The sequence below is a fragment of the Canis aureus genome, chromosome 5 (genome assembly GCF_053574225.1).
Source record: "Canis aureus isolate CA01 chromosome 5, VMU_Caureus_v.1.0, whole genome shotgun sequence".
NCBI lineage: Eukaryota > Metazoa > Chordata > Mammalia > Carnivora > Canidae > Canis > Canis aureus.
In genome coordinates, this window is record NC_135615.1 from 49,142,424 (window position 1) to 49,156,722 (window position 14,299).

Here is a 14,299-nt window from a genome sequence, read left to right on the forward strand (position 1 = left end):
CCCAGTTCCTGGGCTTCAGCTGCCATCTGCCCTCTGCTGATTTCTAGAAGAAAACCTCTGTTTTTTTCCTTGTGCTTCTGTTTCAGTATTTGCTGTCCAGCAGCAGCTGCTTTAGTAATAGCACTTGTTTTTGCTTTCAGGACCTTCCCTTATTCTTTGCATATGTGGCTGGAATGGGACTGGATTTGGGTGGCCATGTGGTTAGGACCTTCATTCTTCTCTCCTGGCTCCAGGAATTGCTGCAGGTATGGATATAGGGTCATCTGGCTCAGGGCTTTTGTTCCCACTGTTGAGGAAAGAGAAGCTTCCCTTATAATATGGGGCTTGAGCCTGAAAAGATATAGGTTGGAGGTGTGTCAGCCATTTTGCCATCTTGAGGAGGAAGCATTTTGAAAATGAGGCCAAAAGAGAAGCAGAGTAGAGAAACTGGACAGAAAAATGGATCCTGTCACCTCATTTGAATCTCTGTGTTCAGCCACACCTCTAGACCTACACACTTCAACCTGGTAGCCACTAGCCACTTGTACCTACTAAACGCTTTATATATTTTTAGTATATATTACATTTATATACAATATAAACATATTAAATACACTCTAATACATCTTGGATGTATCGAGCTGGTGAATTATATTATTAAAATCAATTTAGCCTGGTTTTGGGGGGGGTTGTTTGTTTTGTTTTGTTTTTACTTATTTTATGTGTCTACTAGAAAATTAAAAATTACATGTTTGGCTCATATTTGTATTGGACTTTGACGCTCTAGACTTTTAAGTTGCATGACCAAAAATTTAAATTTTTGTTGTTGTTCTTTATACCTGCAACTTTAGACACAAACAACTGTTTGCAACCATGAAATTTCCTATCCTGCAACCACCAAATATATCTCCATCGCAGATTCTTCTCCTAGACACCAGTCCCAAATGCAGCAAAGTATCTAGTGGGACAGACTTTTATTTTAAAACTAGTAAGGTGTCCTTTATTTTTTTTTTTATTTTTTTAATATATATATTTTTTATTTATTTATGATAGTCACAGAGAGAGAGAGAGAGAGAGAGAGAGGCAGAGACATAGGCAGAGGGAGAAGCAGGCTCCATGCACTGGGAGCCCGACGTGGGATTCGATCCCGGGTCTCCAGGATCGCGCCCTGGGCCAAAGGCAGGCGCTAAAGCGCTGCGCCACCCAGGGATCCCTAAGGTGTCCTTTAAATGTTACTAGCAATTTTCTATCTCTACCAGTAAAGATATCAATTTATCTTTGGTAAAGACTTTCTTGTTTTAAGAAAATAATTGGAAAGGACATTTTTCTGACCCAAAAATAAGGCAAACGTGTGCACATCCTTTTTGAAGAAGACTTCACCCATTAATCTGATTGTAAATGCTTCAAATTGACACATGGCACATTTTATTTCAAAATGCAAATTAATAGAATTTTAGGAGTATTGTACACTTGAAAAGATTTTTTTTTTGTAATGTGATTTTTTTTTTTATTGGTGTTCAATTTACTAACATACAGAATAACACCCAGTGCCCGTCACCCATTCACTCCCACCCCCTGCCCTCCTCCCCTTCTACCACCCCTAGTTCGTTTCCCAGAGTTAGCAGTCTTTACGTTCTGTCTCCCTTTCTGATATTTCCCACACATTTCTTCTCCCTTCCCTTATTTTCCCTTTCACTATTATTTATATTCCGCAAATGAATGAGAACATATAATGTTTGTCCTTCTCCGACTGACTTACTTCACTCAGCATAATACCCTCCAGTTCCATCCACGTTGAAGCAAATGGTGGGTATTTGTCATTTCTAATAGCTGAGTAATATTCCATTGTATACATAAACCACATCTTCTTTATCCATTCATCTTTCGTTGGACACCGAGGCTCCTTCCACAGTTTGGCTATCGTGGCCATTGCTGCTAGAAACATCGGGGTGCAGGTGTCCCGGCGTTTCATTGCATTTGTATCTTTGGGGTAAATCCCCAACAGTGCAATTGCTGGGTCGTAGGGCAGGTATATTTTTAACTGTTTGAGGAACCTCCACACAGTTTTCCAGAGTGGCTGCACCAGTTCACATTCCCACCAACAGTGTAAGAGGGTTCCCTTTTCTCCGCATCCTCTCCAACATTTGTTGTTTCCTGCCTTGTTAATTTTCCCCATTCTCACTGGTGTGAGGTGGTATCTCATTGTAGTTTTGATTTGTAGTAATGTGATTTTTTAAAAGCTTAATTGTCAGCACATTATTCTTTGTTCTTGGGTGTATGTATGTGTATATGCTCACACACATACATGGGTTCCATCTTAAAGTTACTCATTGGAGATGCAGAGTAGAAACCAGATGATGACAGGATAAATGGAGAAGCATATCTTTAGCTTAATCTGGGGGGGCAGGGACCTAAAAGGAACCAGATGGAAAGTGCCAAAGTCTACTCTGGAGTGAAAACCCTTTTGTGATGTTATTTCAGGTGGTATAATCTAGATTTTGGGAAACTGAACATCACATTTTGTGATTGCCCTGTCTGAGCTTTTAGGACCAGACCACACACTGTGGTCTAAGAGTCGGCTTTTCCCCTGAAGAAAATAGCTATAAAGCTGAGGGAGAGAAGTATTTCTTTTCTCTTGAATGCCAAGAGCAAATCTGTCCTCTTGAGTAGGAGGGCCATAAGACAGAACTGCCATTGTGGTCTGACCACTGTAAATGTTATAGCAGTCTGAGGAGTCTAAGAAGAGGGATTTAGCCGGAAGATAACCACTTATTAAAGCACAAGATCTAGAAGTAGAAGTTAGCTAATATCTTAGTTTCCCTCTTCTGTACTCTAGCTACCTTTTAGTATCCCCAAGCTGTGTGTAGAATTTTGTTAAATATTGCTGCCTGGTTTTTGTGTGCTCTGTATAATTAAAAGAGCTATGTGTGTCCGTCCTGGGATAAAACAGTAGAATGCAGAGAGCTGATGTAGTTCAAAAAAAGTCAAATATAAGTTGCAAGAGCTGATTTATCTCCTGGGGTCTAGCTTCTAGAGGAAAGATGGCTGGTAGAGGTGACAACTGACTTCTAGGAGGAATTGGTGTAACGTGAAAATGACTGAGGAATTTCCAGAAAGTACTTGGCAGGGAGAACCTAGTAGAAAAATGAAATTCCAGTGACCTGTGCAGTGAGGCCTCAGACTTTGTTAGCCTGGTATTAAAATGAGAAAGTGCATAGGAAAGGCAGTAACACTCACCAAATACCCTATGTGCTTCTCAACACTTACTAGCATCCATATCATTAGCTGGGGCCATGTGGCTAGTATTGTTGAATAAGTTGTAAGGAGAAGTGAAGAGGCCAGGAACAATTTTCCAGGGTCTTTCCCTCCTAGGTGGCAACCAAAGGTGGCATATTCCAGTTAGTATAGCAACAAGATTAAAGAGCTATCATCAGTATGGGTCCTTCTGTATAGAACAGAGCCTGCCACCAGTCTCTTTGAAGCATATACCATAGCTGAGATATAAACTTTTGTGTTCATTAAGCTGTGGGATTTTTGTTTATTTAAACTGCAGCATAACCTAGTCTATCCTCCTGGAAACACCGTGTAATATGATTGACATGGTGCAAGGTACAAAGGTAACACTTCATAAATGTTAGCTACTATGCAAGCCTCTGGCTTGCTTGCCTTCAGACCCATTCCTAGCCTTCCCTGTGTTCTGAGGTCCGTCAAGAGGACAGAGGCATCAGGCTGTGTTTCCAGGGCTCTTATGCCTGCTGGTGTCTAGCTGGGCTCAGGTAATAGGAGGCACTGAAGGAAACAGAAGAGTCGAAGAATATGAGAAATCTGGATGTTTCTTCCCCTCTTTCTGCCTTGGATGGTATCTCTAGCAGAAAGTGCATCTTTAAGTTGTTAAAACAACGAGCAATCTAAAATTCTATAGCCAATAAAAGTCTCCTTGAAAAATTAAGGCCAAATAAAGGCATATTCAGGAACATTACAACTGATGGAATCATAGTCACCAAATCTATACTAAAACAAATCCCCAGGGCAGCCCCAGTGGCTCAGCAGTTTGGCGCCGCCTTCAGCCCATGGTGGGATCCTGGAGACCTGGGATTGAGTCCCATGTCGGGTTCCCTGCATGGAGCCTGCTTCTCCCTCTGCCTGTGTCTCTGCCTGCCTCTCTCTCTCTCTCTCTCATGAATGAATAAATAAAATCTTAAAAAAAATAAAGTAAAACAAATCCCCAAGGGATTCTTCATCATCCCACATGGAAGCATAGCACTACAGGAAGGAATAAAGAGCAACAGAAAATATAGGTAAACTAGATGAACACAAAATGAACAATAGTTTTAAAAATCTAGTGTGGTTAAAAATATGTGTACAACTAAAGTTTTGTAGAATCTAGTTGGTTGGAATTTTCTGGTTTGTTGGAAAAATACTGATTTAAAAGGGTCTCTAATAAGTCAAGGGTGCATACTGTAGTTTCTAGGTAACCATTAAAAGAATAATAGAATATAATGTATATAGTTAACACGATATTAGTTAACAAGATATTTGGGCACTAGATTAAAAATTATTTGATTTATCGAAAATATGACAAGAAGAATATTAGAACCACAGAACAGATGGGAGAAAAATACTAAGATGGTAAATTTAACCCCAATATATCATTAAGTTAAATGTAAATGGATTAAATATTCTAATTATAAAATAAATATTACACTTGATTTAAAAAAAACCCACAAAACTCAATTATATGCTATTTTTCTGAGATCCCTCATAAATATAAAGATATAGATAGTTGGAAGGAAAAAGATGCAAAAAAGATAGACCATGAAAACAATAACAAAAGGGAAAAAAGGAGCTAGAATAGCTAAACTAATATATGTGACAAAATAGGTTTTAAGGCACGAAGTCACTACAACAGCCTTCTAACTAATCTCTTCTACTATAGCTGTGCTCCCTCTAATCAAATCTTCAGCTAAGTGGTTCTTCTAGGATACTAGCCTGTTTTTATTATATCCCTAGTCAAATCCCTTTAATGATTTCTCATTGTACCTAAAAATAGCCTCAGTTCTGTCATCTATCCTTTGCCTTCCTCTCTAGTTGACCTCTTGCAACTTATCACTTCCCTCAGGCTTCAGCCAGAGCCAAAGTCTTTCAATTCCTGAAACAGGCCAGACTCTCTTTGAAGATGTTCTCTTTCCTCTGGGCTTCATACCTAGCACCCTATTCATTCACCCTGAACTCTTAACTCTCCTTCAGTGTCAAACTCCTACCCATCTTTCGGGTTTCATTCAGTATGATGTCCATTACCAAACCAATCTCACTGTCGCCTAACAAGCATAAGACAAATGGAGTCTTAAAAGGCACGTCTCTATTAGGGCTTGTCCTCTCTCTTCCTTACATTTTGGAAATTTATAACCAACAGGAGAAGAAATCTGTGCTAGTCAAACAAAGGATGAGAGACTACATGGAACCAAAACAAGTTGTCCACCTGAGACCCTCATAGACCGATCTGTAAAAAATGAGACACATACAGTCATTCCAGACCATCCAGCTCTAGCTGTGCTGACCCTCCCCAAAAAAGCCACTTCAGATATTCCAGTTATCCTAGCCAACTCATAAAATTGTGAGCTAAATTAAATAGATGTTACAAACTAACAAGTGTTAGGTGGTTGGTTATACAGCAAAAGATCATCAATACAACAGTCGATCTTTATGTGAAATCTTATAGTAAATATCTTGAAATACTCATCATATTGTACTTTAAAAAAATCTTTTGGAGCAAGTATATGAAGATAAACTGAAATCAGTATAATGTTGGCCACCTGTTACATATCCTAATGATTTTATATTTTATAAGGTGATGATCTAGGAATATTAACATCCTCTTGGATACTTTTGGTTCTGGCTTCATAATTGCTTGTCGAGTATGCAAGTTTTCTCTTTGTATTGTTGCCATTTGATCATTCTTAATTCTTTTGTTTATTTGAACCATGAATATGTATGATAAAAACAGCAATAGAAAAATAGCATGTCTGCTTTTGATTTTCTTCTACAGGTCTTTATTTGAATCAACCTAGGGGGAAATAATGTTTTAACTATAGCTAAATTGAGGGCAGAGCTTTGGAAGTTAGAATCAGAGCATCTGAGATGGTAGGTGGTGGAAATAAGATTCCGTCTCTCATTCTGTGGATGAGTCCCAGATCTTTCTGGGCCTCGGTATCCTTTTGTAAGGGAGATAACACTTCACAGAGCTGTTCCGAGTATGTCAGTTAACCTTGTAAATGTTAATGCACTGCACATGGGTAAATTATTATAACAAATGAGCAGCTGTTAAGTCCTCAAATGGTTTTCTCTTTCTAGTCAAAATGAAATCAGTATGAAGCACAAAGGTGACGTGGCATCGTCCCCAGTGGAGCCCTTGTTGCCCCATGCCTTCTCTTCGTCTTCCTAAAGAGACTTATTTGGCTGGATCTGAGCTAGTTACATCAGAAATTTGCTTTGCAGTGGCTCAAGTATAGCTAGAAAACCTACACCATCAATCAGCTTAGCCAGGTTACTTGTGTCTTTTGATCAACATATAAGCAGACAAATATTTAAAATAGAGAACTCTACAACCAGCCTTTGAACCAACATAACCATCTTGGTTTCTTCTAATAGACTAGACTGTACTGGATTTATAAGGAGAGACAAAAGTGACCACAGAAATTTCTTTGTAATCATTTGATAGTGCCAGGGGCGGAAAAGACAACTATTTTTACAAATATCTATTTTCCCTTTTCATAGATGACAGTGACGATAATACATGCAGCACTTTGGCTGAGAAAACGGATTCAGGGCTGCCAGCTTTTTAACACTGCGTCTGTATGTATGTCTTCTGTTTTCAGGATAGCAGGTTCAGCTCCTATTTCAAGGACCTTTCTGTGCTGACAGTACTTCGTTACCTGAACTACAAGGTACCTTTGCCCTAAGTGAGTGGGTCTGTTCATTTGTCTATTGGCGTAATTTCCCAGCAATCAGCAAGTTGCCGCTCCCTCTCTAATGATAACTGGGTTTTTTATTTGCCAGGCAGCCCAGGCAGTATTTATCAGTTTCCCTGCCGCTTGCTTTTAAGTGATCACTGATCTATAATTCCTCTTTGGTTTATCACTCAGGTCTACTTTATAAGATGACTATTTACGAGGCAATATGAATGTTGGCTGGCCTTGGACAGTTACAGCAACAGTTCATTTCAAGTGTCCCATTGTTATAAATACATTTTGCTCTCCACTCAACTCATCACAGAGTGGAAATAAATAGAACAATGAATTTTTCTCTATAGCTTTTTAGTTATGTGAGCTTGTCTCATCTGGGCTTTCACCTCCCCGTCAGCCTACAAGTAAACTCTCAACTCATAAGACACCTAAGAAATAGGCAATTTCTTTCTGAGATTCCAAACATTAGGGTGAGAAGCATTTGATGGGTTTGACTCAAAAGTGGAAGAAATGTCTACTGGGTAAGTATTCAAATACAAGAATTAAATTTCAGTGCTGCAAAAACAAACATTTATAAGATTTTTCAAATATGCTTTGTCTTTTTCCCCAAATATAATTTGCATTTGCTAAGTTTCTTTTGTGTTTTTTTTTTTTTTTTAACATCTTGACATTTGAATCTCACGAGAGTCTATTAGGTGTTCCTTAATAAATTATTCTAAATCTCATTAATTTCTTATCTGCAAGGTGCTTCTTTTAACGAAAGAGCATTGAATTATAAATCCTTTTCAAGGTATTTATTAGGAGATATTGCTTTGTGACCTTTATGGCCATTATTTTGGCAGAACCGTTATGAAAATAAACTTAGTTCCTAGAATGTTTAAACAGAAAGAATATATTCAGGCTAACTTTCCATCTAAAGTCATCCAAAATATACTCTAAGGATAGAGAAGAGCCATTTTGTTTAGAAAGTCAATCTTTTTAATTCTGGTTTTGTTTTGTTTTGTTTTGTTTCTGGGTAGACTAAACAAATAAGTCACCACAGGCACTGTACATTTTTTCTATTCCTTTCTCTTGGGATGAAATATGAAATAATCTACAAAGTAATTTGATCCAGCAATTAAAAACAAGGACATGAATTACACTAACAACTGTCACATAGAAAGAATTAATTCCCTCATAACACTGCTTGATGTTACAGACCCTGGGTGATTACGAACAGATTGTAATTGGAAAAGAGCCAAACCAATTCAGGTATCTCCAAAACACAGGGGTAAGCCTCGACTAGCAAACAGAGAACATTTTTTACTACCCACAGGAGTATCTTTTTGCAATTGGCGCTCAGATGTTTATCTAGTGATTATTCAGTGCACCCAGCAATGCAACCATCCGAGGTACTGCACGTGGCAATGGCACCGATCCTTGCTTCTGAGAGTTAGCATGTCATTAATGGAAAGCAGATCTTCTGGAGGTTGTGTTTCTAGAAATGATGTCCCCCCGAGTATGGATTATTGGCTGCCTGTGTTTAGCAGTATAGTATGTCATTCTAAATAATGGACGTTAGCTAGCTGGTGTGTCATTGGGCAAAGTAGGTAGAGGACAGTAATGCCTGCTGCTTAGTGGGAGAAATTTTATTTTCCCAATGGTGTGCAGATTTTATGGCCCCTTTCAAATACTTTATCATTTTTGGTCTGAGGCAAATCTCTTTATTGAAGAAAACTGTTATACCCTGATATAATGGAAAGAACTTAATTTGGAGAGTTGGAAGATCTAGATTTTTTTTTCCTGCTTGTAAAAGGGCATAATACAAAAAGAACATGTACAAAACAGTGTATAATATAAAAGTACACAATACAGAAGTACATAATTTTTTAAAGCGTGGCAAAAGACAAAGAAAAATTCTTAATAATTACCCAGGGATAACTATTATTAACATTTTGGATTTTTTTTTCCTAGTCCTTTTTTGCATTTTTTGAGGTTGGGATCATTCTTTTTTATACAGCTTATACCCTGTTTTGTTTTATTCTGCTTGCTTAAAATTTGTGAACTGTATTTTACCATGTCGTTGAAAATCCTGACATATAATTTATAACAACTGCCTAATAGTCTATATTTTGGATGTTCGAGAATTTATTTAAACAATCTCCTGATGTTGTCTTCATTTTTAACCACATATTTGTACATAAATCTTTTTCTACATTTTTGCCATTTCCTTTGGATAATTTTTTAAATGGGGAGCGAGTGGGGCAAAGGGCATGAGCATTTTTTTGCAAGTTTCTTTCTCTTTTTATTTTTTTTAAAGATTTTATTTATTTATTCATGAGAGACACAGAAAGGCAGAGACATAGGCAGAGGGAGAAGCAGGCTCCCTGCAGGAAACCTGATGTGGGACTCGATCCCAGGACCCCAGGATCACGACATGAGGCAAAGGCAGATTTTCAACCACTGAGCCACCCAGGTGCCCCTCTTTCTCTTTTTAAAGAGAATATAATTGTAATACAGACTTATTGCAAAAAACAAAAACCATGACACTTAAAGAAGAAAACAAAATTACCACTCTCTCTGCAGTAATTCCTTCCTTCCCTCCTTCCCTTTTTTCTTCCTTCCTTCTTTCCTTCCCCTTTTTCCATGGAAAAGCAACAGAATCATATTTTTATAACCCCGCCCGCAAGGCCTGCTCAGCAGCAAGATCCGCCACTGTCAGCCTGCACAGCCCGTCTCATGGACCCCCAGCCAGGTGCCACAGCCCAGGTTCTCAGCCTTCCCGCTGACCGCTGGCCCAGGCCTGCTGCCCAGGAAGGCCACCACCGCACCCTCCTTGCCGACCGCCCCTCGGGAAGCCGGGGGCCCTGGAGGGCCGTGGCTGGGGGACAGCAGGGACTGAGGTCTGGCCGCCTCCTCATGGCCAGTGGACACGACCTCCTGTTGACTTTGCAGCCCTGGGCCGAGCCCCTTCCCCGGGCCCAGGGAGGAGGGAGAGAGCCGGCAAGTGGGCCCTGTGGGAAGCCCTTGCCATGCACTTTATGTTCAGACTACTGGTTCTCGCCCCACCCCTGACTTCTTTTTACTCTGCTCCACGTTAGTGCCTCCCACACCTAGTGATGTGTTCAAACCACAGCCACAGCAGGAGCCGGTATGGAGAACAGGCCTGCCAGCCAAGATGCATGCCCAGAGCCCAGGGGAGCCAGGCGGCTGCCTTGTTTTTGTTGTTTGGTTGTTTTTTTCTTTTTTTTAAGAAAATAAAGCAGGTGGATTTGGAAAAAAAAAAATGGTAAAATGGTTTAGTAATTTTTTTTTCTCCTCTAGCAATATACTGTGGACACAACATAATATTTCTAGGGCTTTTGGTAAAACTGATGTCCAGAGAGGCCCAATCAGTGCCACTCTCATCTGTGGGGTAGACATGACCAGCTCATTCTACCAGCACCATCACCAAATATGGTCTCTGCCACACGCTTTGCTACTGGATGGTAACTTATTATAGCTTTCTTTCGTATTTATTTGCACATGTGTGAAGTTCACGGTCTTTGTCCCTTTGGACTCAAGTTCCCTCTTTTGTCATTTGTTACCATTTTGCCCCTTGTGCAGTCTCGTGTGCATATCAATTGGTATGAGCTCTTGATCTAATAAGTCGTTTGGACCTTTTTCATTATTGTGGCAAATTCTTTGCCTTTTTTCTTCTTTGTCTCTTAATTTTATTTATTTTTTTAATTGGGCTTTTAAAATTTATTCGAATTCATTTTCTTACCATGTAATACTTTTCTCTTGCTTTCAGATGCAGACAATCCCTCCACAGACAGAGAACAGGTAAATATTTGACTTTTGTTTCCTCTTTAGAGTTTTTATTTTAATGTACCTGGGCTTGGTCATGGCATACAGCAGAAGGTTAGGATCTACATTGAACTCTCTTTCCAAATATTCAATCTTTCCTGTCACATTATTATAGGTTTTTGTTTTGTTTTGTTTTGTTTTTAAGCATATATAAAGTTCTTCTATGTATAAAAGTGTGTTTCGGAATTATGCCTTCCCTTCTAGACTGGGTGGTTTATGGAGGCAGGCCAATTTATTGTAGTCATGCCTACTATGTACCCCCCTCTATTTGGCCTAATGAAAGTTAGTCAAGCAGAAGATAGTTGGAATTTCTGCAGGGAAGTAAAAGTCCAGTCCATGGTAAACTCGCCAAAATTTGTCATCCCACCCCTAAAATGCTGTATGGTATGAATAAAATATTATAAACTGTGCCTGAAAAAGATAGGTGGAAATATCATCTATGAAAGGTACTTTGTATAGAAAGAAAAATCTATTTGAGATCTGATTGAATTCTAGGTATGTAATACTTTCCTAATGAATAGCCATGGCCTTTTAATTTTATGTTAAATGCTTAATCATAGGGTTTTGATTCTCCTTATTATGATTTTAAGAGAAAATGCAAATGTTACATCTACTGGGTGTGCAAACAGTGGGGAGAATATATGTTAGATTAAATTTCTCCAGAAAAAAAGACTGCTTTATTAACTCCAGTTTCCAAAATACAAGCTCAAAAGTACTATTTTCTCAAAGGTTTTGATTTCTTAGAACTTAAAGTGTAAGGCAATTTGGGTTTTCATCCTTTGTGTGTGTCTCTCTCTCTTTTTCTCTCTCTCTTTTAGTGAAACATAAGAGGGCCTACAATACCATTGGTTGCATCTGTAGAGTCAGGTCAGAGAGCTGAGAAGAAATAAACAGTTGTACTTCCAAGGCAATAATGACTGACTGTGTAAGGACAGGACCAAAGGGGCAGATGGAGGGGAGCAGGGAACAAGAATTTGTTCTAGGAAAGGTACAGTCACAAGTCACCAAGTTTGTTTAAGGAGGTTATGTCTCAGAACTGTCTTGGCCAGTGATATGTGAACAGAGACAATTAAAAGTACATAAGCCTAAGTTACAACATCATCTGGAGTTAGTGCATTCTGGTAATTCACAATCCACTCTTGCTTAGTATCATCGAGTTAGCAGACTTCTTCTGAAATAACAACCAGTCATGATAAGATGGTACTGCTGATGCCTTGCTCTGAAGTATTAAAAACTCTAAGTCATAGTTTGGGTGACCTAGCCATACCCCATGTCACAATATTAATGCAGAGAGGGAAAAATTTGGATTCAAATTTCCTGCATCATGAAAATTCAAAACAAGAGCAATATTGCTGCCAATCAAATTGGCAAACCTGTCCTGATTCAAAGTCCAGATTTCTGGATTAAAAATTCGCAATCAGATCAGGTCTTGGAGGATGCAAAGCTATGTGGAACAAGCATTATTAAACATTTCAAAGTTCTCGAATCGCCACTTGATATTTTCCACTGTGGCTTCTGGAACCACAGTCACCTTTGAAGTATTTGAAGCTGTGAGTCTCAGTTGCTAATTGTGGGGACACATCTGACTTCATTGAACAGTACAAAGCTTGTAAAGATACACATCTGAATTACACTGCAGGTGCATTACTCTAATGTTCACCTACATTTACCAACTCTGTCCCCAAATTCACACTGGGCCTGTTAATGAAGTTTATTTATAATATGGATGAAAGATACCATAAAAGGCAGTCTAGCTTCAGACACACACTTGGGGCAGCATCTGTTTGAAAATCACCCCAGACAAGAGGCGCTCATCGTGGGACCCCCAAGTGGCAATGACAGAAACTACCAAGTAGTTAACGCACTGTGAAATGTGACCCCCCCCCCTTTTTTTTTTCACAAAGAGCAAATGTTTCTTTTATAATCACAACCACTTCAAACTAAGATTTCCTTGGGGTTCCAGATTTAAGATGATCTGTGGTTGAAGGAAGCATGTCAGGCAGGGTATGTTTGCAGTAATAAAAATCTTCCCATTCTCTAACTTAAATCTGCTTTGTCCCCTCAAGGTAAGTCTGTCCGCCACTTCCCCAGGGCCCTTTGGTGTCCAGAGTGCTGTGGCAGTGCTCCTGGAGATGAGAAGAGGGTCTGGCTTTATCTTTAGAGCATCTTTAAAATACAGATGACAAGACAGAGGCCGACTACAAAGCGCGGCAGTGTGGTATTTAGAGAACGCCGAGCTCTGCAGACAGAAGCCTGCCGCTACATTAATTCATCTCGAACCATTTTCTGTTCTCATTATAATTTTATCTTAGGAATTAATACATTCTGCCATTTTCTCTTCTGGCTACAATCTAGAGAAATCCGTGAGCTTGAATACATTTTGTACCACTTTGTTCTGCTTATAATGTTAAGATGTTTTCAAGAATGGATTAGTTCAATGCCACTCTCCCTACTTTATCTTCAGATTAAGAACTTAAACAGGAGACTGCACCAGGCATCGGTGGGAACGTGTTTCTAGCACAAAGATGGTATAAAGAGTAGAAAGTAGGGAAATCGGTTTTGTCTTTGGTTTCGCTTTTCCTTTTTTAAGATTTTATTTATTCATGAGAGAGAGAGAGAGAGAGAGAGGCAGAGACATAGGCAGAGGGAAAAGTAGGCTCCAGAGCTTATATGGGACTAGATCCTAGGACCCTGGGATCACCACCTGAGCCAAAGGCAGATGCTAAACTGCTGAGCCACCCAGGTGCCTCTGCTTTTGTTTTTTTAAAGACGTGTTGACCTCCCGGAAATTTTACAGACAACCTGCAAAAACGAATTTTAAAAATAACTGAGGTCAGGGCACCTGGGTGGCTCAGCAGTTGAGCATCTGCCTTTGGCTCCGGTGGTGATCCTGGGGTCCTGGGATTGAGTCCCACATCAGACTTCCTGCAGGGAGCCTGCTTCTCCCTCTGCCTGTGTCTCTGCCTCTCTCATGAATAAATAAATAAAATCTTTAAAAAAAAAATAAAAATAACTGAAGTCATATGAGTCAGGCGGCAAGGCCTTTAGGAAGAAAAAGAATTCATCATGAGTCACTTTTTTTCCTAAGTAAAGGAAATACAAATCCCTCCTTCGTAATTACGTTAAATTTTTTTTAAAGGCCTAACAGTTGAAAAGTACACACACACAAGAAAGTACACAAAATTCTAAGACTCAAAATTAGCCCCAAGTGTAAAAATATCCTCTGAGTACTATAATCTCCAAAGTGGCAAAGTCATTTTGAAGAATCATGTAATAATCAAGTTCACTTGGCCACCAAAATCAAACTGGTAAAAGTTATTTATTTTTTTTTAATTTTATTTATTTATTCATGAGAGAGACACAGAGAGAGAGGCAGAGGAAAGAAGCAGGCTCCATGCAGGAAGCCTGATGTAGGACTTGATCCCGGAACTCCAGGATTGCACCCTGATCCAAAGGCAGACACTCAACCATTAAGCCACTCAGGCGTCCCAAAAGTGATTTATTTTAATGTGGGATTGGAAGGGGGTACT

General features: G+C 39.3%; 1 long non-coding RNA gene across 50 annotated transcripts in view; it reads left to right on the top strand.

Moving 5' to 3' along the window:
* LOC144314152 (uncharacterized) overlaps positions 1-14,299 on the top strand; it is a 240,698-nt gene that overhangs the window by 7,481 nt on the left and 218,918 nt on the right. For 41 of the 50 annotated variants that reach the window (XR_013379926.1, XR_013379910.1, XR_013379916.1 and 38 more), the window contains 3 exons: positions 141-245; positions 6,855-6,923; positions 10,714-10,745. This is a non-coding gene — a long non-coding RNA (uncharacterized LOC144314152). Of the gene's footprint in view, positions 1-140; positions 246-6,854; positions 6,939-10,713; positions 10,746-14,299 lie in introns of all 50 variants that reach the window. The other 9 variants (XR_013379899.1, XR_013379914.1, XR_013379918.1 and 6 more) reach the window with 4 other exon arrangements.